The 24,692-nt window shown below is 38.8% G+C and overlaps 1 pseudogene; it reads right to left on the bottom strand.

Moving 5' to 3' along the window:
- Positions 1–21,608: 21,608 nt before the first annotated feature.
- Positions 21,609–24,061, bottom strand: LOC133733793 (chitinase 2-like; annotated as a pseudogene).
- Positions 24,062–24,692: the final 631 nt, after the last annotated feature.

The following is a 24,692-nucleotide window of genomic DNA, read 5'->3' as shown; positions in this document are numbered from 1 at the left end:
AATAAAAAATCAACGGATTGTATAAAACTTAACTAACGAATTTTTTTTTTTTGAATCGAAGGAGGTCAACCATTTATTGAAATTGAAAAATTACAACAATACGATGTCAAAAGACATCACGAAGGGAATAAAACAGTACGAAAAGAAAGGTACATATGAAATATAAGAACTTAATAACGCGCGAGCAGCAACGTCGAGACTCAGTGCTGATTTTACACTACGGATTGCAGCCGTGTAGTGAATTGAGTAGTCGGTGGTCTGACTACCTATCGAACTCCAACGCACAAATTGACAAAAATCAACTTGGCGTCGGCATGAAGGCACTCTCCCACCTAAAGATCGAAGCCGGCCAAGGGTGTCAGAACATGGTCATGTTGGCAGACGATCTTTCACGAACAAATACCATAGAATTGGGTCCTGGATCCAATACCAGTAAATCACAGGAGCCCCAATCCATTCTAGCAAATCATAAAAAGCCCAACAAAGATTGTGGACCGCAGTCCAAAACCAAACTCCACCCGGATCCCAGATCCGGCTCCATTTGCCAAGCCCACTCGGATCCTAGATCCGGATCCTGATGCCAACGATCTGGACAACAGCGCCGTCAAACGCGCCCATATGACCTGCAATGGAGGAGATTGCCAAACTACTATAGCCATCTCTGACCAACAAATCACCGCCATTGAAGTCCCAACAAGCCGACACCACCTCTCGGCCATCGCCACCAGAACCCAATCCCCTCACCTCGCACCAGGATTCGACGTTCTTCAACCCCGTCCCGATAGCGTCGTAGTCCTAGAATTATAGAGAGATACCACCGATCCCTTCCAAAGTAGATGAAGATCCAAACCCACCGGCAGAAGAAGAAACTGGGTTCCCACCACCCTTATCCTTCAACCATCTATCCGCCCAAGCACTAATCACTACCGCATCTACAGCGAGACCTCGCCCCAAAACCCTGAGATCACCGGGGCTGCTTCCCGGATCCCATTCCTCCCAGTAATCACCGCCTACCTCCGATGGTGTACCAACAGTAAGTTGGCCCACCGACACAGCCCCAGCAGCGCCCAAACTCCGCTCAACAGACTCACTACCTCCGAAGACAGCGAAGACGAAGATGAAGTGGCAAAAACCTGAAATTTTCTCCATGAATGGAGTAGGTATAGGTCACGACGAACAAGAAGGGCCGCCGCACCACAAACCTAGCAGAGCGTCCTGCTAGGTCTTTAAAAAAACAAAGAAGTTTAATTAAGTGTAACTAACGAAAAATTAACTGGATCCGAACTTAATGAGCCGATAGATTATTAAAATTAAATTAAATTTGTTGATACTTGTGGTGTAGATTTTTTTTTTTTGATATGAATAGAACTTCATTAATAATGAAATGATTACAATGAGTTATGGAGTATCAATCTAAACTTATTCCCCAACATGGTAGAAAAGTTAGAAAGTTACCCACACTAGACTTCACACTGAAAGTCCATATTGACGCACTCATGAAGCCATATAGGCCCGACTCTAAACAAAAGAAAGGCTGACTAAGTTTTAAATTGTTGATACTTGTAGCGTAGATTTGATTAAGCTAATTAAATAAATTCAAAAATATCAAAATATATGATATTGGTAACCCATGGGTCATTGATCAGAGCTACACTGTGTCTCAGTTCATCAATTATTTCAAGATGCAAAGCTCAAATTACAATGGCGGGAAGGTCTTGGCGAGCTTTAGCACCGATGGGAGTGGTGGATTGTCCCCTGAAAATGGGTTCTTCACTGCCTGCCATAGGCTCAAGAGTGAACAAAACCTTAATGGTATCTTTGTTTGGTCTGCTGATGATTCCAAGAAAAATGGTTTCCGCTATGAAAAGCAATCCCAAGCTCTTTTGGCAATTCCACACTAGTATTGACTATTGAGACAGAGTCACGCTACTCCTGCTGCTATGTAGATGATTAAGATTCAGGACCTGGAATTGAGATGTTCCAGGGTATTGTATTAGTACCATGTACTTTTATCCAGTAGTTATACATATTTCAGAGTATCATCTATACATGTGTGCTAAATGTTTATTAATACTATGTTATAAGCATGCACTTTAAGCATTCAGTTCTGTTTCAAATTGTTCAAGACTTGAAATATTCTCTTCATATATATAACACAACCATCAAAGAAAAACAGATAATCTGGTTACCAACTGTGAGCTGTGAAATTTTCCCAGTACAAACCAAAAATGGTGATCACAGATTCTTTTCTGCAACCACTCGGAGAATAGAACATAATTCCTTAAATATGCTATGGCTTGTTTACTATTCTTCTTAAATGATATTGAAAGGTATGGCCTCAATTTCAGTCAATCACACATTAAGAGAATTATATACTGGCCAGTTATGCATTAATTGGAGGTCTACATTTTATTAATAACCCAATTAACTTTTAGGATCCTAACTTTTAATTAATTAAGCTAAACACATTTTCCTCCTGCCTAGCTCACACCTCATTCTTCCCCCACAGTTTATCCATCAACATAATTTTTAACACTAATATTATTATTCCACAAGATATGGTAAAAACGACCCAGCAAGTCCAGAGAAACCAATCCAATTGGTATACCAATGCTTCCGCTTTAGCATTGGTCAAAAATGTAGATGGAATCCCTATATATTGGTCCTAAGGCTGAAGGAATGAATTACATCTACACTTATCCCAAAGGTCTGCAAAATATATTGGAGCTCATGAGGCAAAAATACAGAAGTTCTAAAATCTACATTACTGAAAATGCAATTTTTTGGGCAAAGAACGATAAACGTGGGCTTGACAAACCACTAAAGGGTCCTTGCAGAGTTGAAAGGATTCTTCGGCATTTGTACAGGCTTAACATGGCAATAAAGAATGGTGTGAATGTCAAATGATATTTCTGCTGGACTCTGTTTGATGATTTCGAGTGGTTGGATAGCTATATTCCAATATTTGGGCTTTACTACGTCGATTACAAAGACAATCTCAAGCGCATTCCTAAAGAATCTGCTCAGTAGCTCCTTAAATTTTTGAAGGGTGAAGCATGTTGTCAAGCTTAGCAATAAGCTCTAGATGGATAATCAATCCCAGTTCTCTATCCAGTGACATTTTTCAGTTCTCTTTTCCTAAAGAGACTATCTGTCTCCTTTCAAAAAAAAAGAAAGAAAAAAAGAGACTATCTGTCTAGATTGATATGCATTTGTGGAACACACAAAAAACTCCTATTAGTATCAGTTTATTATAATTGGTATAGGTAGCCCCAGTAATCACTATGACCATGAGGAAAGGTAGCCCCAGTAATCTTAATTATGATTTATTAGTGAGACATTTTTATGAAAAGTATGTTATGCTGATGTTGGTCTCTGGCAGTACAGAAGACTAAGGTATAGATGGGACTGTAATTAATTTTTATGACTGATGTTAGATGTACTGTTCTCAATCAAAGTATGAATTTAAATTGACTTGTGCAGTCACTAGTTTGTGGTAATATAGTTTGAAGAATTTTTTTCAACTGTAGGCAGTACTTGAAATTGAAAATTCTTTAATCAACCTACTCCTGTATGAATACTGATTCCCCTCTATAGTTCTACCCAAGTAAAGTTAAAAAAATAAAAATAAAAAAAATAAAAAAAAAAACAGGAAGAAGATTCTACTGGTGACTCTTTTTTTTTTTTTTTTTTTTTTTTTTTTTTAAGAGTTTATCTGCAATAACCAATATATGTGGCAACAAGTCAGTATTAGTATTAATACCTGATAGAGATTTCCCGCTTCACATAGAGAGAATTGTCAGATTTACCTCAATTGTCATTTTCTATTCCTGCCAAGACAAAGATCTCCATGAACAAAACTTATGGAAATCCTTAGCACTTCCACATAGACATAATCTGTCTGTGTGTGTGTGTAAGATTCCATACTGCACAGTATTACTAGAAGCTCACAGTGTTCTTGATTGTAGACTCACAAACCAAGCTAGTACCCTTCAATACCAATGGAACTACCATTTCTATAGAATGCTACTGCTAAATTTATGTTGGCTAGTTTTGAGAAATGTACTAGTATATCTATACAATACGTGTTTTTTTGTAATCAGATTATTGAAATTCCATTCATCTAGGTAGAAGAGTTTATTATGGAGAAATCATGACTCATGAGATATACAATTTGAAAGCTCTGACACCCATCCTCTAGCCATGCAATAAAGCCCTGCTCTATATATTAAAGAGAACTTTGCAAGAGCATGAGCGACTTCGTTTCCTTCCCTGTGACGAAAAGGAATAGACAGCATTTTATATGTTCAACCAACCAGCCCACCAGGCCAAACAGTAGTTCTTATCCCTGATCAGTATCACAGCTTCAGATGAGTCATCTCAATGATTAAAGAGAGGAGATTGCAGTCAGCAGGAGAATTGGCTCCCTGCAGAATGCAACAAGTTCAGCTTCACGAGGACTACCCTTACCAGTCCTTGAAAAGGCCAACGCATCAATTAACTCCTTATGGTTTTGGATCACTGCTCCAGCCCCTCTGCATCCAGCTTTTGTTGGAAAAATATGGACTTAACATTATCTGATATGCATTGAGGTTAAACAATTGATTTAACTAAACATGAATAACAAGAAGTACATAGTTATGATTCTAATTCCGGTTATCTATTTGGGTGTATATCTCCTAGTAGAAGTAGGGAACTCATTAGCTAATTAACCTGATTAGCATTAAGTGTTGTGATAGAATTAAGCCTCTCTAAGTAATAGACATTCAGTCGGTTTTAGACTCCTTATGGGATGAGTCTAACTCGTGGTTTTGGCCAATATAAATAGGGAGCAAAGTCCCTGTATTCATCACCAGTTTTTGCATATTGTTCAGCCCCATTCTGAAGCTTCTAGTGTTGACATACAGAAGACTTTCCTCTCGAGTTCTGCTACTGCTATTCATCCTTATTCTAGTTGCTCAAGATGTCTAACCTTGGTCAAGTTGTTTCTGCAGGGATCCAGAGCGTCATTGATCCAGGTGGAGTCCTAGTGCAGCTAGGAAAGCTATTCTGCAGATTATGTGATTGTTATGCAGCTGGTTTATTATTGTTCTTGATTTGTGTTGTATGATTAGATCTTGTGGTTGATGTGTTTTGTTGTTGCATCATGTAGATTTAACAAATGGTATCAGAGCCTAGGAATTTCATAAAACACATATCATGCGTTTTTTGTTTTGGTTCAGAAAATTCATATTGTGAAAACTATTTTCTGAAAAATAAAATATATTTTCTGTTTAGACTAAAGCAGGCCTTAAGTGTTTTTAACCTGGTTTTAATACTAATCCAATTCATTAAATAAGCCCAAACCCGAGTACAGAATTTATATTATTTAAAGAATGTTACCGTTAGAATATAACGGTCACATTGTGCTTTAGGGATCGGATTAATAAGGCTTACTGAGATGAATTCTCAGTTATGGCGATTCAAGACCCCTTTTTAGAATTAATTGGATCATGAGGAAGGGTTGGAAATTGCTGCTTGTTTTCTTTTGCTTCCGCTATAAAATAATTGTTGCAGCGCTGTAGCAGAGGCCAAGGTATGTTCATTGGGAATCCCAGAACTTGTATTTCAATTTCTGCATATGGAAAGGGTTGTCATATGGATTACTGTTTAGCATATGGAAATGGTTGTCATAATCATATTTGGAATGTTTGATCATGCATATTGAAGAAATTCTGCATATATGGTTGAATGCCTCACTGTGATCGTGTGATGAAAAGTGTGGAATTGAAAATGATATGATTACTGTGATGGTATTATATGATGATTTTGATTGAGTATTGTTTGTTTTTAAGTATGCTATGGTTTTTAGTTAACAATTAGAAATAATTCTCCCACTTGGAAAATCTGCAGTATTGTTATTTTCATGGCATAGATTAATAAGTTCATACAGAAACTGAGCATATGGTTATTAATTCTAGTTTTGATATTCTTGAAAGATTGTATTGGTCATTTTGCACAAAGCAAGTTTTCATTATCACTCTTCAAGGATTTTAAGTTTTAACAAAACTGGAACTTGTGTTTCTACATTTAAAATTGCACTTATATTTTGTCTTCCAAAGAAGTTGTTCACTGTGTAATTCTGAATGCAGAACAGCATCATATGTAATCACAACTATCTATTTAGATACCTTGAAGCTTTTCTTATCCAAAGATTTTGACTGGTTCAAGGAATGACTGATTTTTGTTAAATGCAGTATGGTGATTTAGAACTTTAGGATGTTGAGTTTTATGCCACAAAGGTGTTACTTGATGTTATTACAGTTATGGGGTTTTATGGAAAACTAATCATGTACCTGCTAAAATTTTAAAGCTCATGACTGCTCTTGAATTTTATGTCTTTTGCTTTATTTTGGTTGTGTTATTCAAATACATGATTTTGTTTTAAAGATTGACACAAAGATAAAAGTTTTACTGCAGAAATCTTATTTTCTTTATTTTTCTATGTTTTTAGGTCTAAATGTGGTCACTATAGGCCAAATTCAGTTGCTTAATGGATGGAATTATAAGAAGTGGAGAAACCAAGTTGAATTTTATCTGTCTATGGATCAAAATATGGATCTTTGCTTGATTGAGGAACAGCCATTAGAGCTAGACACTGAGAGCACAGAAGAAGATAGAAAATACTATAAGGAGTGGTATAGCTCCAACAGGAAAGCCAAAAATGTGATAAGGACCTCTATGTCTGACACAGTTAGGGGCTCGATCATTGAGCCAGAGCTTGCCATGGATTTCCTAGAAGCCATAGGAGATAAATATCAGGAGAGTGACAAAGCTGAGGCTGCTAGGCTATCCAAAAGATTTAATGAGCTGGAGTTTTCAGGAAAAGGAAGTGTGAGGGAGCACATTATGGAGCTGATTGACCTCAACTCGAGGCTGAGGGATTTAGACATGGGAGTTAAAGACTCTCAGGTAGTGCATGTGGCACTTCAGTCATTGCCTAACACCTACAGTAACCTGAGAACCTCCTACCATGCTCAAGAGTCTAACTGGGACTTGAACAAGTTAATTTCTATCTGTGTAGTAGAGGAAGAGAGAATCAGGAAGGAAGGCAGACCAGCTACTGCAGTCAACCTAGTTGAGAAGCCTAAGTGGAAGAAACAGAACAAACTTAAGGCCAAGAAGACAACCACCACTAAAGTACCTGGCAAACCTGCAGAACATAAAGCTGAGAAACCTTTTAAGTTTAAGTGCTATTTTTGCAAGAAAATAGGGCACATGAAGAGAGACTGCAGTGGTTTCAAGGCTTGGATGATAAAGAAGGGAGAGTCTTTTCCAAATTTTGTCTTTTCTCTAGAAGTTAATTTTGTTAATATAGCATCTCACTCTTACTGGTTAGACTCAGGCTCACCTATACACATTACAAATTCCTTGTAGGGTTTAACAAACAGGAGGACACCAAAGAAAAGTGAGGTCCAAGTTTGTGTGGGAAATTGTTCGAGAGTAGCAGTTAAGGCCATTGGGACTCTGAAGATTGATTTAGGCTTAGGAAATTTTCTTTTTCTAGATAGTGTTTATTATATTCCTTCTTTGAAAAGGAATTTGATTTCAGTAGGTCTTTTAGTTAAGATTGGTTGCAAACTCATTATTGATTTCAGTGGAATAAAGTTATTTCAGGGTTCAAATTATCTTGGCTGTGGTGTGTTTATGCATGATTATTTGAAATTAGATTGTTCTGTTGCTCAACAGGAGATTATGTTGATTGAAAATAATCAAAACACTATAAAGAATAACACTGTCACAGGTACAAAGAGAACATTGTTCAATAATAAGTCTGCAAATATATGGCATAGAAGATTAGGCCATATATCCAAAGAAAGACTGAAAACAGTCGAAAAAAATAAAATTTTACCTGCATTGGATTATACAGATTTAAATGACTGCATTGAGTGTTTTAAAGGGAAATTGACAAACTACAGAAAGAAAAAGGCCTTAAGAAGTCAAAACCTATTAGAACTAATACATACAGACATATGTGGTCCATTTAAACATAAAACTATCTGTGGAAATTTTTACTTCATCACATTCATAGACGATTTTTCCAGGTACTGCTATATCTATTTACTGTCAGAAAAATCACAAGCTCTAGATGCATTCAAAATTTATAAAACTGAAGTTGAATTGCAACTAGAGAAGAAAATTAAGCTAGTGAGATCTGATAGGGGAGGGGAGTTCTATGGGAAACACACTGAAGCAGGCCAGCAAAAGGGTCCTTTTGCACTATATTTACAAGAAAATGACATTGAGGCTCAGTACACAACTCCCTATAATCCTACACAAAATGGAGTAGCAGAGAGGAAAAATAGGACATTATTAAACATGGTGAGAAGTATGATGTGCACTACAGGTCTACCTATATTTTTATGGGGTGAAGCTCTTAAGACTGCAAATTATATTTGCAATAGATCACCTAGTAAATCAGTAGACAAAACACCTTTTGAGTTATGGTGTGGAAGGCAACCTAGCTTGCATCACTGCCATGTGTGGGGATGCAAGGCTGAGGCAAAGTTGCCAAATGCACAGACACAGAAGCTTGAATCCAAAACAGTCAGTTGCCATTTATTGGCTACTGTGAGAAATCTAAAGGCTATAAGTTCTATGCAGCTCAAAATTTTACCAGAACTTTTGAAACTCATCAAGCAAAATTTCTGGATGAAGGATTTAGTAATACTAACTTTGAAGACTTGTCCTTGGAGTTAGAAGAAATTACTGAAAATCAAAATTTACGGAATATCTTACCTTTAATTCAATCAAACAATGCAGATAATGCAGATACAGAAACTCCAAGCCAAATCAAGCTTTAGAAGAACCAGTAGGCTTAGAACCTCATATAGATGAACCTATGAATGATGTCAATTTAGAAAATAATCCTGCAGAAGAACAAATTCCACCTCAGCCTAGGAGATCCCAGAGAGAGAAGACCAGTATATGGGGAAGATAGTGATTTTGTAGTGTACCTGCAAGAAACTGATATCCTAGGTGAAGATAAGGATCCTTCAAGCTTCAAGCAAGCTATTGAGAGCCATGAAGTTGAAGAATGGCAGAAGGCCATTAAGGCTGAGATCGAGTCAATGAAGCAAAATTCAGTATGGGAACTAGTCAAACCAAATCCAAACCAAAAACCAATAGGCTGCAAGTGGGTGTTTAAGACAAAGAGAGATGCAAATGGTAATATAGAAAGGCATAAAGCCAGGCTAGTAGCTAAAGGTTTCACACAAAAAGAAGGCATAGACTATACAGAAACTTTCTCTCCAGTTTCAACTAAAGACTCATTTAGGATCATAATGGCTTTAGTAGCTCATTATAATATGGAACTGCATCAAATGGATGTGAAAACAGCCTTTTTGAATGGAGAGTTAGATGAGGTCATATATATGAAACAACCCCATTTCTAACTGTTATTGACCTAGTTTCTCAGAGCTAGGGTGCGATCGGAAACCTAGGGTTTCTTTGATCTGAAAGGTGTCTGATGGCCATGAACGTGTTGTTCTGGAATTGTCGAGGGATTTGTAATCCTTCCACTAGGTGTGCTTTGAAGATGTTAATCTCCCAGCATCAGCCGAAATTGGTATTTCTTAATGAAACGAAAATCAGAGATAGAGAGGAGTTCAACAGACTACAGCGTAACCTAGGGTTTGATCATGCAGAAGGCGTGATGAGCTTTGGGCTGGCTGGGGGACTGGGTTTGTTCTGGAATGACGATGTTACACTCAGAATACGGCAGCCTTCTACGGCCCGTTTTATCGATGCAGTGGTTGATGAGGGAAATGGCCTCTTGCGGTGGGGTTTCACCGGTTTTTACGGCAATCCAGGTACAGCAGATCGTCATGAATCCTGGGATCTTCTCCGGGGTTTGAGTGACGACGACAGCTTACCGTGGGTTATGCTGGGAGATTTTAATGAGATCTTGTTGGCCTCGGAGAAGCTGGATGGCAGACCACGACCGGAAAGTCAAATGCGAGGTTTCCGAGAGGCGCTGGGATATGCGGAATTGGTGGACCTTGGGTATTACGGATGCCCGTTTACTTGGAGTGATTCGGAGACGAAGGTTAGGTTGGATAGGGTGGTTGCTACGGCGGAGTGGTCTGATAGTTTCGGCCATTCTCTGGTGATCCATCTGCCGCTAAGCAAGTCGGATCATATTCCGGTTTTGCTTTGTATCAGTGCAGTTCCGGTTGTTTCACAGAGGAGATATCATAGGTTTAAATTTGAATCGATATGGTTGAAGCATGAGGACTGCCATGAGATCGTTCAGCAGCAGTGGCAACGCCCTGTTCTAGGGCAACCAATGTTTCTGGTGTCCAAGAAGATTGCTAGAACCAGTATTGCGTTAGATGCTTGGCAGCGCAGTGTTTTTGGTGATCGTCAAAAAGCAATATCGGCGACTCGTTCACTGTTGGAGGAGCAAAAAGCTTGTCAGTGACTCCGGAGTTCTTGGCAGAGAGGGGTACTTTGATGGCACGTTTGGAGAGTTTGCTATCAGAGGAGGAATTGTACTGGAGTCAAAGAGCTAAGGTTTCATGGCTTAAGGAGGGAGATCGTAATACTGGTTTCTTTCATCGTAAGGCTTCTAACAGGAAAAGGAAAAATTTCATTGGTGGTCTTTATGATGATGCAGGGAACTAGACAGAAGATGAGGATGGTTTGGAAAATGTTGTTGTGAACTATTTTGAGGAAATTTACAAGGCAGGAATTGTTGATGATGGGGTTTTGGAGGAAACTCTTCAGGCTATTTCTCCTTCAGTTACAGACGAGATGAATATTTCTCTTTGTTCCCAATATAGTTGTCAGGAGGTGAAGGAGGCTTTGTTCCAAATGTATCCCACAAAGTCGCCTGGACCAGATGGAATGCCACCTCTTTTTTTCCAACATTATTGTGAGAGTATAGGTGATGAAATTACCGCTGCTGTACACAATTTTCTACAGACTGGTTAGTTGCTAAAACAGATTAATTACACGCATATTTGTCTGATTCCTAAGACTGCTAACCCTGAGACTATGTCAGATTTGAGACCAATTGCGTTGTGTAATGTAATTTATAAGTTGTGTTCGAAAGTTATTGCGAATAGGTTGAAGTTGATTCTGCCTCAAATTATTTCGCCTTTTCAAAGTGCTTTCATTCCAGGCAGGTTGATAACTGATAATACGTTGGCAGCGAATGAGCTAGCTCATTTTATTCATAATAAACGAGCTGGCGATGAATTTATGGCATTGAAATTGGATTTGAGTAAAGCCTATGATCGATTGGAGTGGGGGTTTCTGCAGAAAGTGATGGAGCGCATGGGATTTGCTCATAGTTGGGTGCGGATGATTATGCAATGTGTCTCTTCTGTCCGATATTCTTTTCTGGTACGAGGGAAACCTCGGGGTTATGTGGTACCTTGTAGAGGATTGCGACAAGGGGACCCATTGTCACCATATTTGTTTCTTCTCGGAGCAGAAGGCCTTTCTGCCTTGTTAAAAACAAAGGCTGATCTCCGGGTGTTGCCAGGTATTTCTATTTGTGAGGGAGCTCCCATGGTTAATCATCTTCTTTTCGCAGATGATAGTATGCTGTATGCGAATGCTAGTTTACAGGCTTGTCAGGAAATTGGTAATGTCTTGAAGGTATATGGTAAAGCATCTGGTCAGCAAGTTAATTTCCATAAGAGTTCTGTTACGTTTAGTAAAAATGTGGATCATGTTACTCAGTATTTGCTGGCTAATTTTTTGGGAGTTCCGGTAGTGGAATCCCATGAGAAGTATCTTGGTTTGCCTACGTATGTTGGTAGGAATAAAACTAGTACTTTTCATTATATTCAAGAGAGACTGGATCAGAAACTTCAGAATTGGCAAGGTCGGCTTCTTAGTGGTGCTGGCAAAGATATTCTGATTAGGGTGGTAGCTCAATCTTTACCTACATATGCTATGAGCTGCTTTCAATTAACAAAAAATTTCTGTGATGTTCTTCAACAGAGATGTGCTCGATTTTGGTGGGGAGGCTCTAATGAACAAAGGAAAATTCATTGGAAGTCTTGGCAATTCCTCTATCGTCCAAGGAAGGAAGGAGGTTTGGGCTTCCGAGATTTACATGCTTTTAATAGGGCTACATTAGCTAAACAGGGCTGGCGAATTGTTCAACATCCGAATTCATTGATTGCTAGAATGTATAAGGCTAGATACTTTCCAGATTCTTCTTTTTGGGAGGCTGAACATCATCCATCACCTTCGTTTTCTTGGCGGAGTATTTATGAGGCTAGAAGTGTTCTGGTCAAAGGGGCACGTTGGCAAGTGGGAGATGGGAATGATATCTTGCTTTCGGACCCATGGCTACCTAGAGAGGCACCATTTCGATTATTACCGGTTCAGGGAAGCAGAAATGCACTTTGGAAGGTCAGTAACTTGTTGAATGATGAGGGTTGCTGGAATGAAGCATTGATACGACAGGTTTGTCATGTTGATGATATCCCTTTTATTTTGTCTATTCCTTTGAGTAATAGAAGGGTTCAGGATCGTTGGGTGTGGCACTTTGATCCCAAAGGTTTGTTTTCCGTTAAGAGTGCTTACAGGCTCTTAATGGAGGAGGAGATAGTACAAGCAGTGCCTTTGCAGACACAAGATTTATGGAAGAAGCTATGGTCAACCAATGTACCAGGTACGGCTAAAATTTTTTTGTGGAAGGTGTTGAACAATTGTTTACCTACTATAGATAGATTGATTGAGAAACAGGTTCCTCTGGAGATAAGGCCTTGTGTTCTCTGTGGAGTAGGGGAAGAGACAATTGAACACTTATGTAGGCTTTTGTCAGTATGTGAGGGGAGTGTTGGATGTCGTGCCTGGTATAGTACGGACGACTTTCTCTTCTGATGCTCGGTTGTTGTTGTTTTTGGAGTGGATTGGGGGTTGTGCTTCTCACTTGCCTTCCAATTTATGGGCAGCTTTTGTTTATAATTTGTGGGGTATTTGGAAGGAGAGAAATAATAGAGTCTGGGATAATAAACGTATGGAGGTGAACCAGGTGGTGCTACTATTGTCGGCTCGTCTCCAGGAGCACCAGAGGCATCAGGGTAAGGGTCAGGGTGGAGGGGGTCGGCGAGTAGTCCCTTGGAAACCTCCTGGTGCAGGGTGGGTGAAGATTAATGTTGACGGTGCATTTCATAAAGATACTGGTACTGGGGGGATTGGAGTCATTATCCGTGATGATATGGGGAAATGTTTAGGAGGCTATTATGCTCCAGTATCTCATGTTTCTTCCCCAGAACAGGTGGAGGCATTAGCAGGGAGGGAGCCAGTCTCACTTGCTATTCAGCAAGGTCTCTCTCCGGTGATTTTTGAGACTGATTCTCTTACTCTTTTTCATGCAACAAAGCAGAGAGTCATTCCCCATACTTCCTTTATTGGTCGTATGTATGATGACATTACCTTTCATCTTCAACAGATGTCGGGTTCTTACTTTACTCATGCTTATTGTCAAGCCAATGTTGTGGCTCATACTTTAGCTCGTTTTGCTTGTTCTTCTGCTAGTTCTTTGTTTTGGGGCCTAGAGCCTCCATCTTGTATTACTGATGTACTTTCTAAGGAGTTTACCTCCTGATTTATTTGAGTTGACAGTTTCTCTCAAAAAAAAAAAAAAAAAAAAAAAAAAATATATATATATATATATATATATATATATATATGAAACAACCTGAAGGTTTTGTGAAAACAGGAAAAGAAGATCATGTATGCAAACTGAAAAGATCAATTTATGGACTTAAGCAGGCTTCTAGACAATGGTATAAGAAGTTTGATTCAGTGATTTCATCTTTTGGCTTTTCAGAAAATATTGTAGATGAATGTGTATACATTAAGACAGTTGGGAATAATTTTATTTTTCTTATACTGTATGTGGATGATATTCTTTTAGCTAGCACTGACATTAAATTGCTTAAAGATACTAAATCTTTTCTGTCTAAAAACTTCGACATGAAAGATTTGGGTGAGGCATCCTATGTTTTAGGAATTGAGATTAAGAGAGACAGGGCACAAGGCTTATTAGGCTTATCTCAACACAATTACATCACAAAAGTGTTAAAGAGATTTGGGATGGAGTCTTGTGCATCAGGTGATGCTCCTATGACTAAAGGTGACAAACTGTCTAAAAACAAAAATTCTAAAAATGGGGGGAAGATGTCTGATATGGAAAGCAAGCCTTATGCTAGGTTAATTGGTAGCCTAATGTATGCACAGGTCTGCACCAGACCTGATTTAGCATTTGCAGTTGGAATTTTATATAGGTTTCAGTCTAATCCTAGTCATGAACACTGGGTTGCAGGAAAGAAAGTACTTAGATATTTGCAAAAAACTAAATCTCACATGTTGGTTTACAGACAAGTTAAAAAGCTTGAACTAGTTGGCTATACTGATTCAGACTTTGCAGGTCATTATCCAGATTCTAAAAAGTCCACATCTGGTTATGTCTTCATGCTTGCAGGAGGGGCTGTTGCATGGAAAACCATGAAACAGTCATTGATTTCAACCTCCACTATGCAGGCTGAGTTTATAGCCATTTATGAAGGAGTCTGTGAAGGCTTGTGGATCAAAAATTTCTTAATGCATACTAAAGTATTAAATTCAATTGTTTCAGATGCATTGAAAATATTTTGTGATAATGAGGCTGCAGTATTTTTTGGTAAAAACAGTAAAAGGTCCAACAACTCTAAACACATAGACTTAAAATTCTATAGTGTTAGAGAAAGAGTGAAGCATGGTGAGATAAATGTTTTGAATATTGACACTGAATCACAACTTGCAGATCCTTTTACTAAAGTATTATCAGTTTCAAGTTTTCAGAAGCATACCAAGAACATGGGAATTCTATCTGATTTGGAGGCTTGAGTTCAGTGGGAGCCAATTTTAATTTTTAGAATTTATTTTGTATAATAGGATTCTTGTTTCAGTCATTGTCGTTTTTGGTTTTGCTTTTAATTTTTGATACTGCAGTTTATGAATAAAATGAGGTATTTCATATATGTGTTCTTTTGGTTTTAGCATTACTTTAATTTTTGCAGTCTTGCAAATTACAGTTTTTGAACTTTAAAATATCAGTGTGTGTTATCAAGTGAACTTTTCTGCATTGAGGAATTTTGCAGCTTCAGTTTCAGTTTTCAGTTAAGCAAATACCAGTTCACTAGTGTTTCAGTTTTTGCTGTCAAGATTTTGAATTGTCAAAGTCATTATGTTGGACTGAGAGCATTGGATTTTGCAGGTAGATATACTTATCCAAATTTTGCTCTTGTTATCACTTTGAGCTTATGTAATTGCAGAAATTCGTGTTAGTGATCTTTAATCAGCCTGGTTATTTAATCATAGTTGGTTTGAGGTTCTACATTATTTTCTGCAAATTGACCAAGCTGAATGAGTAATGAGTAGTTATTTATTTCAGTGCACACTTTAGTTTGTTATTTATATCTAGTTATTGGTTCAGTTGTGAAGCAAACAGACAATGTTAGTCCAAGTGGGAGATTGTTGGAAAAATATGGACTTACCATTATCTGATATGCATTGAGGTTAAACAATTGATTTAACTAAACATGAATAACAAGAAGTACATAGTTATGACTCTAATTCCGGTTATCTATTTGGGTGTATATCTCCTAGTAGAAGTAGGGAACTCATTAGCTAATTAACCTGATTAGCATTAAGTGTTGTGATAGAATTAAGCCTCTCTAAGTAATAGACATTCAGTCGGTTTTAGACTCCTTATGGGATGAGTCTAACTCGTGGTTTTGGCCAATATAAATAGGGAGCAAAGTCCCTGTATTCATCACCAGTTTTTGCATATTGTTCAGCCCCATTCTGAAGCTTTTGGTGTTGACATACAGAAGACTTTCCTCTCGAGTTCTGCTACTGCTATTCATCCTTATTCCAGTTGCTCAAGATGTCTAACCTTGGTCAAGTTGTTTCTGCAGGGATCCAGAGCGTCATTGATCCAGGTGGAGTCCTAGTGCAGCTAGGAAAGCTATTCTGCAGATTATGTGATTATTATGCAGCTGGTTTATTATTGTTCTTGATTTGTGTTGTATGATTAGATCTTGTGGTTGATGTGTTTTGTTGTTGCATCATGTAGATTTAACAGCTTTGACATCTAAAGCTCCACCAGTATTAAGTTCAGGAGGAGGTTTCACAACTTCTGAAGTCAAATTTCCAGGCTTGGCATTTTCACTGAGCAACTCTAGGGTAGTTTACAGCTCAGTAAAGGATAATCTCTACCGCTCCACCAGGAAACATCTCATTTCTCTCTTTCCACAACAACCAACAACTATAAATTATCATGCCAACAAAGCAGGATCTACTTTATCTTTACAAAATACATCAATTATCAATTCCATGGTTGATGCATCTGCAGAGAACCCAATCTCCACCATTTCATGAATAAGTCTGGTTGCACTGGATGTCTCATTGTTATTGATAAACCCTTGGATGATTGTGTTGTAGGTACAATCATCTGGAGAACAGCCTTTCTCTTTCATTTCTCTTAGCAACTGTTCTGCTTTGTTCATTAGGCCCGCATTACAAAATCCACTAATTAATGTAGTATAAGTTTTAAGGTCGGGGTGAAGTCCTTTTTATAATAAACTGCACAATAGATCCCTTGCAGCTTCGACGTATCCAGCTTTGCACAAACATTCCATAAGAATATTGTATAATTGAAGCATATTATATCATATGATCATGTAAGCCTTTTAAAAAAACCTATTTAGTCAAGAATGACCATGTTAAATATGTATGATATAGCAACATGGAGTATTTAGTGAGCAAGCAAGTAGAAATAGGACCTCAGCTGCTTTTGACAGCTAGTTTGCAAGACACATGCTTGTGTGAATGAAAAAATCATACGGTTAAAAGGGAGACTAGGTGAGAGTATCAGATGCACGACATATGGGCATATGCCTAAACATTGTAATTTGTACAATTTGGTAACTAATCTCAATATTACATGCTTATATGTTCCTGAGTTGATAAGAATGCCATATATGAACCCAATACATATATATAGATGGATACTGTTGGAGAGGAAAGATCCCACATTGGAAAAGTGACAAATAAAATATAACTTATAAGTGGGTGGATCTCACCCAATTGTACCGAGGCCTTTTGTGATTAAAACCCAACACATATCAGGTGGTTAAGTTGGGACAGTATCAGTACAATGGTGGGCCACGGGCCACGCTTGTCGCTGTTTAACATGGTATCAGAGCGGGTCCTTCTCCAATTGTGTCTCCACGTAGGCACGTATCATGAGCCCAAATTGGGGTTTCCTGTATTGCCATCGAAATTACCAAGTGTCCAATGTGGGCCTTGGATTGTATCGACCAAGTCTCCGAAATGAGACGTGTGTCCCAATTTCCAATGTGGAAATTGGATTAATTAATTTCACTTGCAAACCTAGAGTTAGGTTGCACGTGAGGGGGCGTGTTGGAGAGGAAAGATCCCACATTGGAAAAGTGACAAATAAAATATAACTTATAAGTGGGTGGATCTCACCCAATTGTACCGAGGCCTTTTGTGATTAAAACCCAACACCTATCAGGTGGTTAAGTTTGGACAGTATCAGTACAATGGTGGGCCACGGGCCACACTTGTCGCTGTTTAACAGATACCAACACGTTCACGTGCACCGATCTCTACATGGCATTGAATATATTCCTTTACTTAATAAAGTAGCATGTACATGAGGATTGAGGGCACTCTATATAATGAATCCTATTATATTGAATTGTGGCACCTGGTGCTTCACTAACAAGCTTGAGTGTCCTTGAACTGAGTATTGAGACATGTGGCCAACATACATGAATTAAACAGTACTAGTGTTAACAATAGAGACCAAGAGATATGTGTGTGTTCAGTATTGACGTGTATCATGGTACAACAGATAAACTATGAGAGAGCAGAAGCATATGGTGCTTGTATATCAGTAAATGGGGAAGTAAAGATCGAAGGGAGACTTAGCTTAAAGTCTGCAACGAGCGTCATGAATGAGAGAACGCTGCGTCAAGAACGAGCGTCAAAAGGAGCTAATGGTCGAGTGTTGAGTGTTGACGAAGGATGCTTGACGAAGTGCTGAGCTTGACAGGCCGCGCTAGCTTGACGAATCAATCGGGGATGATGGAGCTCGTTGAGCTGACAGAGCTTGGTTGTGTGCGTTGAAGAAGGATGGAGCAGGTTGACTTGCACCAGCGGGTGCCGGATAGTCTGTGAATTTGAACCCGAAGAGGGGTTGCGTACATGTGCTGGTTCCCGGATGGTGACAAGTTCTGTTGAAAGACCGGTCCCGGAAGGTTTGGCTGTGCTAGTTCAGGGGCGACCAATGTTATCCGAGGAGATGAGTTGGGTTCGACCCAGGAAGGGCTTGCGTGGAAGCTTGCCCCGATGGTTTATGATGGGTGGTGCCGGGAAGGTGGTGATGATCACCGGTATGCTGAAACGAACAGAAACCCATAGCTTTTCTTTTCTCCTCCTTTTAACCCCGAACGAGTGTCTCTGATGCTTAGAGAGCAAGAGTTGGTGAAGGAGGCCAGCGGATGCCATAACTTATCTCCTGGTTGAGTCACCAAGAAGTGAAAAAGTTGCGATAGTGGTTGCCAATGAAGCCAACGGGAAGAGCTGCAGTGATTGATGGGTTATGACAGCGGGATCAAACTCCCGACGGCTGTCCAAAAGAGATCTCGGTGGCTAGGATCTCCTTCCCTTTTTTTTTTTTTTTATTCTGGTGGAGATAGCGGGATGAAGAGAGCGGTAAGGAGACTTGGCCCGATGAGTCAGCGAGAAGAATATGGTCCCGGGAGGGTTTGAGTTCATGGGTGTCCAAACAAGATTTGGCCGATGTGGATTTGTGCACGTATCTGCTGACTCATCGGAGGCCCAAAGAAGAGTCTAGCTTGGTTGTAGAATTGAGAGTGCGGGGTCCTGCGCTTACCTGCTGACTCATGAGAGTCCCAGAGAAGAGTGAGGCTTGGAAGTGACCAAGTCATGCCAGCACCATGTTTGACTCAACGAGGCCTAAGTTGCTTGTTGTGTGGTGCTTGGTAAGGGTCATGGACACTGCATGCATGACCTCGTTAATCTAGGCCTGCATGAGGGTATCATGGGCAAGGTGAATATGAACAGGAAGAGCAACATGACCTTTTGTATCGATTTCCACATATGGCACCAATGTTTCTGAGTGAGAATACGGGAACTAAGTATGAGGCAAGATAGAGGGGGAGAGAGAAATGACACAGCATGTATACTGGTTCACCTTGCCTAAGAGGCAAGGCTACATCCACTTAGAGATTTCACTATGAGTGAAGCTAAGTAGCCTTTGTAGTATACAAGTGTGGGGATCATGGACCCATCCTATTCTAAGAATGGGTGGACTCCCTTTATAGCTAAATAAGGCTTCCTCCCATTTCATATTTCCGATGTGGGACATAATACACATATTTGCTTCTCTTGAAGACTTTTGGAGAGCATGGGAGGGTGGCCTCCCGGCGAGATATCGGCCAACCTCCACCATAGCTCAGTAGCTCGGGCGTCGGTCTACCGGATGCATGCCATAGGCGGGGCTAGCTAGTCATGTCACAGAGACCACCTACGAGGTCGTTACTTATACTTGGAGGTATGTAATATAGGCGGTATGTACAAGTGTATCCTTACAAAGGCTGTCAATGATGGTGCTATAGACAACTAAGTTGGGCTTACAATCTGGAGATTGTTCCATCTTCCTGAGCAATTGAATAGCTGCAGTATTGTTGCCCTTGATGCACAAGCCCTTCATCAATGTGCCAAAAGTAAACACATCGGGCTTACAAGTACCTCCCTCCACCATTTTTCTAAAAATTTGTATAGCCTCGGCAACTCTATGGCAGAGAAGGAAGCCATTGATCAAAGTGGTGAAGGTGGTGACATTTGGTTCAAGACCAAATTTGAAGAATTGTGCCAAGACAGAGAGATTGAACCCCATATGGTTCAAATGAGAATAGCAGTTGATGATGATAGTGAAAGTATAATGAGTAGGGGCAATTCGCAACACTCACATTTGATCATACAAAGATATTGCTTCCGAATAATGCTTCAATTTCATGAGTTGACCCAATAGTTGAGTGAAACGGATAATGGAAAGGAGAGGACGCCTTTGAACCATTTGATCGAACACCTTCAAGGCATCCTCCAGATCAGTGACTACATTGGGCTTTGAAGGTGGGTCTCTAACAGTAAGCTTCCCTGGCTAGGTTCTTGTGGATTTGGTATTAGGCTTTGAAGGTTGAGAATGAAAAAGGTTGAGGAAAACATCAAGACTAGTACTAGTAGTAGCAGTAGTAGTAGAGTGAAGAAGAGAAGGCATACCTCTAACTATAACTGTGTTGGTATAACAAGAGGCACAAGTTAATTGAATCATCTTCAGTGACTATGACCCAATTCAAATGGTGCTTTCCCTTCAGACCTCAATTCGGTGATCAGCCCTTCTCGTTTCCTCCATTTTATATGACTCTTGATTTTTTATTTTATTTTAAATTTTACCTAATAAAGATAAGTTGATTAATCTATTACTAGCCTCTTAATGCATCTCTTAATACATGCATATAATATGCGCCCGTAAATTAACTTGTTTTTCTATTAATTTTTATATTGGTGGTGAATTCTATTCAGATCTCAAATGTCCAACTTGCTAAGTGAATCATAAGATGCTTTACTTGAGATTGTCTTAAGATCTCGGCTATTAATTTGATGAAAACAAAAGAGAACAGCTTAGCATATTAGCACATATATGTAGTTTTAGTTTTTCAGATGGCCTAAATAAATTTAGAAAAATAAAAGATACTTGCATAAATCAGTAGAAAAAACAAGATAGTGTGAAACCATAGATTTCTACGACATAATCTAAACCCTTTACAATTTTCAGAAAATCAAAAGAAAAAAAATACTCAACTCTTTATTTGACCAAAATACTCATTAATTGGCTTCATCGGCTGGGTGAGGTTTGAAAATAAAAATAGGGAGAATTCCACAAATAGTCACTCAACTATGACTCATTCGACATTTTGGTTACTCAACTTTCAAATATATCATTTTGGTCACTCAACTATTACTTTGTCAATCACTTTAGTCACCCAAGGAGCATTTTATTTTTTTTTAATCACTTCTCCCAATCATTCTAATACAGATTTCTCAATTTTTCACAATTAGTTGGACGAAAATATCATTAATATTGTGGCAAATAATTTTTTTTTTAATGAAAAAAATTAACGAAGTGACTAAAGTGAATAACAGAGTTAAAGTTGAGTGACCAAAGTGATATATTTAAAAGGTGAGTGACCAAAGTATCGAATATGTAAAAGTTGAGCGACCGTTTGTGATATTCTCCCATAAAAATATAAAGGGAGATGATATAAAACTAAAACTCTTTTAAGAACAAATAAAATTTAAAAGGTACTATCAAAACATATACAAAATTAGGGTAATAAATTGAATCTATGATTTAAGCACATAGTAGGCGTCTAAATGAGGCAAAATAGTGAAAATACCCCACAAAAGTAAAAATTAAAACACAAAAAAGGAGAGGAGGTTGATGCAAAGATGCACTAGTACATTACTTAATTACTATATTTATCCACACTAGTTTACAGTACTATGCTCTTCTATTGCAATTTGAAGTCCCACTGCGTTTGAAGATGAAAGGAAATTACTAATACATACATTACCCTAGCCTGGAATCCAAATCCAGAGACTGAACGTATACATAAGAAAGCAGGGAATTGATGTGTACAATACTAGTGTGGAATTGCCAAAAGATCTTGGGATTGCTTTTCATAGCGAAAACCATTTTTCTTGGAATCATCAGCAGACCAAACAAAGATACCATGAAGGTTTTGTTCACTCTTGAGCCTATGGCAGGCAGTGAAGAACCCATTTTCAGGGGACAATCCACCACTCCGATCGGTGCTAAAGCTTGCTAAGACCTTCCCGCCATTGTAGTTTGAGCTTTGAGTCTTGAAATAATCGATGAACTGATCGAGACACTGTGGTGCTCTGCTCATAAGCATAGAACTGGAAGTTCAAAGTCTATCAACTGGCCATAGTTCTTCCACAAAACCAAGTAGTGGATCTGGACGTCATCGTCATCAAACGGAGCAATGGAAGCAAACTTGATCACACCATTGTCCTTGAGGGTTTTTATAAGTCTTCCAATGCACTCGGAAAAGGTATCGGGATCGGATTGAAAGTGCTCGTAATCAATGTCAATCCCATCTAGATTGTACTGCTGGATGATACTTGTGAGTGAAGAAACAGCATTAGTAACCCATGAACAAGGGCGGATCCAGGATTGAAACCTTGGGTGGGCTTGGATTTCTTAAACAAAAAAAAAAAAAAGCCACAATTTTATATGCATTGATGCACAATGAAAGGAAAAGAAAAAAGCACCTCGGAAGGCAGTAGACTCAAGCTTTTGCCATTCACTTAATCCCCTCGTGTTCCAGTTCGTAGTTCCAATTCATAGAATCATAGTGCCATTCACAATTAAACAAACAAACAGAAAAAAAACCTCCTGTTTGAAGTACAAACTTGATTAGCACAACACTTAAATCAAATAATCATTTAAACATTTAAACCCACAACAATTGCACAGCAGAAATAACTCAGCCTTTTATGTTTAATTCATTGAGGTTTCTGTTTATCGTTAACAAGAGACTGGTGTGTTAATGTTCCTATGACTATAAATATTTGAGTAGATATATGTGTATATTACTATCTAGACTCTAATATGTTTTGCTACCTTTGCATTTGCGAATACCAGATGCAGCTCACCTGGACCCAAGACCCTAATAGTTACTTATCTCTCTCTCTCTCTCTCTCTCTCTCTCTCTCTCTCTCTCTCTCTCTCTCTCTCTCATTTTTCTGGGTTTGAAGATTGATTTGTGTTTTCATAACATTTATTGAACTGGGTCATCTTGGTTTTGGTACAAAAGTTCATAATTCAATGTTGGATTAGTAAAGGTTTGATCTTTCACTTCCACCGGCCACTGATGGACCTTGATAAGAAAACAATCAATTAATCAAAGTATCAAACCCACTTACCCACATCAATTAAACATTTAAACTCACATCAATTAAACAATAAATTGCAGATTTGCAAAACAAGGAGAAAGAGAGAATGCACCAGATTTCCAGACCAAGAGAATTTGACCGCAACCTTCATTCTTCAACCCACCAAATCTTCAATCCAATACAACCTACGAACATGAATTTCACATCAATCCTTAACCCTATAAATTGCCCCCAAATTGGATTGATTCAATTAAACAAAATCTTACATTGAATTCATTGCCCCAAATTGAAGAGGGAGAGTAAGAGAAGTAGATACGACTTGATGTTGATGTCTTGATCTCTGAGAGAAGTGGAGAAGCGGAGAATGGCAGAGCTACAGGAGTTTAGAGGAAGAGGAGGAGAGACCAGTTCGTCTATAGAGGGCGTAGTCGAAGTCGAGTGAACTGGTGTTTAGAGGGCGTAGTCGAAGTCGAGTATACATCTAATTTTTTTTTTAAGCCTAAAAATCTCGGACGGGCTCCAGCCCGCCCAAGCCACTACCTAGATCCGCCCCTGCCCATGAATCAACTGAGGAAGGGTTGAAGTAACAAGAGCCACTATTGACACTGTCCCCTCCTAAGCTTAAGCCTACTTTCACATTTGAATGTGCATTCTTGATGTCCGAAACTTGAGAGGAGCCGAGGTTGTCGGTGTCCCAAAAGACATTGAAATTTCCATTTGTTGGTGAAGAGCCTGAAGTGTCGTAGTCGATAGCGAAGGAGAGAAGGAAGTGGAACTCAACATTTGGGTTAATGGGGACATTGTCAATTGTTGAATTCAGCTCCTATGTATTCTCTGAAAATAAAATATCTGAGTTTGATGAGGCAGCCTCTATTGAGGCGTGGGATGTGATCATGAGGGCTTGAATGAACACAAGGGTGATCATAAGCTTGAGCTTTGGAAATGCCATTGCTATTAAATTGGAAGAGGGGTGGTTCTAGATTGGGGTGGGTAGTTTATGAGTGAAGTGAACACTACTGTAAAAGACCTAGTTTTATAGTGAAGTCTACTCCATGTGAATATGCAGGTTAGTTTGGTTATGTGGATTAGTGGAGATAAGCTAGTTGGTTGCCTTACGTTGTGTACAAAGAATTGAGGTAGCACTACATCTAGAATGCGACATATTATCTCTGGCTCGGATGGTACGCAATGACAATGTTGCAGGAATTATCCAAGAAAAAAAAATCTAAATTGGTTATACGAAAACATCAAGATTAAGAATCTAAAAAGAATAGGTAACAAAATTGGGCCCAATACCTCAGAATTATTTCATCAACAAATTTACTTTTTTAAACAAAATTTTTAAATATGAAATAGTTTATAATTATTAAGTGGCGTAGTGAAAATGTGGTGGACCATAACCCATAAGTTTCAGGTTCCAATCCCGGCAGAGAAAATTTTTTTTTTTTTTTTTTTTTATATTTATACAACTAAAAGTTCAAATATGCCAACAACTCTGGTGTAGCTTATACAAATTTTTAGATGCCGGTGAGCTGTGACATGTTGATAAGTTATAATTCTAATATTGAAAATGTTATATGTAAGAGTGGGGCGGGTTAAGGTTTTTT

Source organism: Rosa rugosa, chromosome 2 (genome assembly GCF_958449725.1).
Source record: "Rosa rugosa chromosome 2, drRosRugo1.1, whole genome shotgun sequence".
Classification (NCBI taxonomy): domain Eukaryota; kingdom Viridiplantae; phylum Streptophyta; class Magnoliopsida; order Rosales; family Rosaceae; genus Rosa; species Rosa rugosa.
This window is presented reverse-complemented; position numbering and strand designations above follow the sequence as displayed.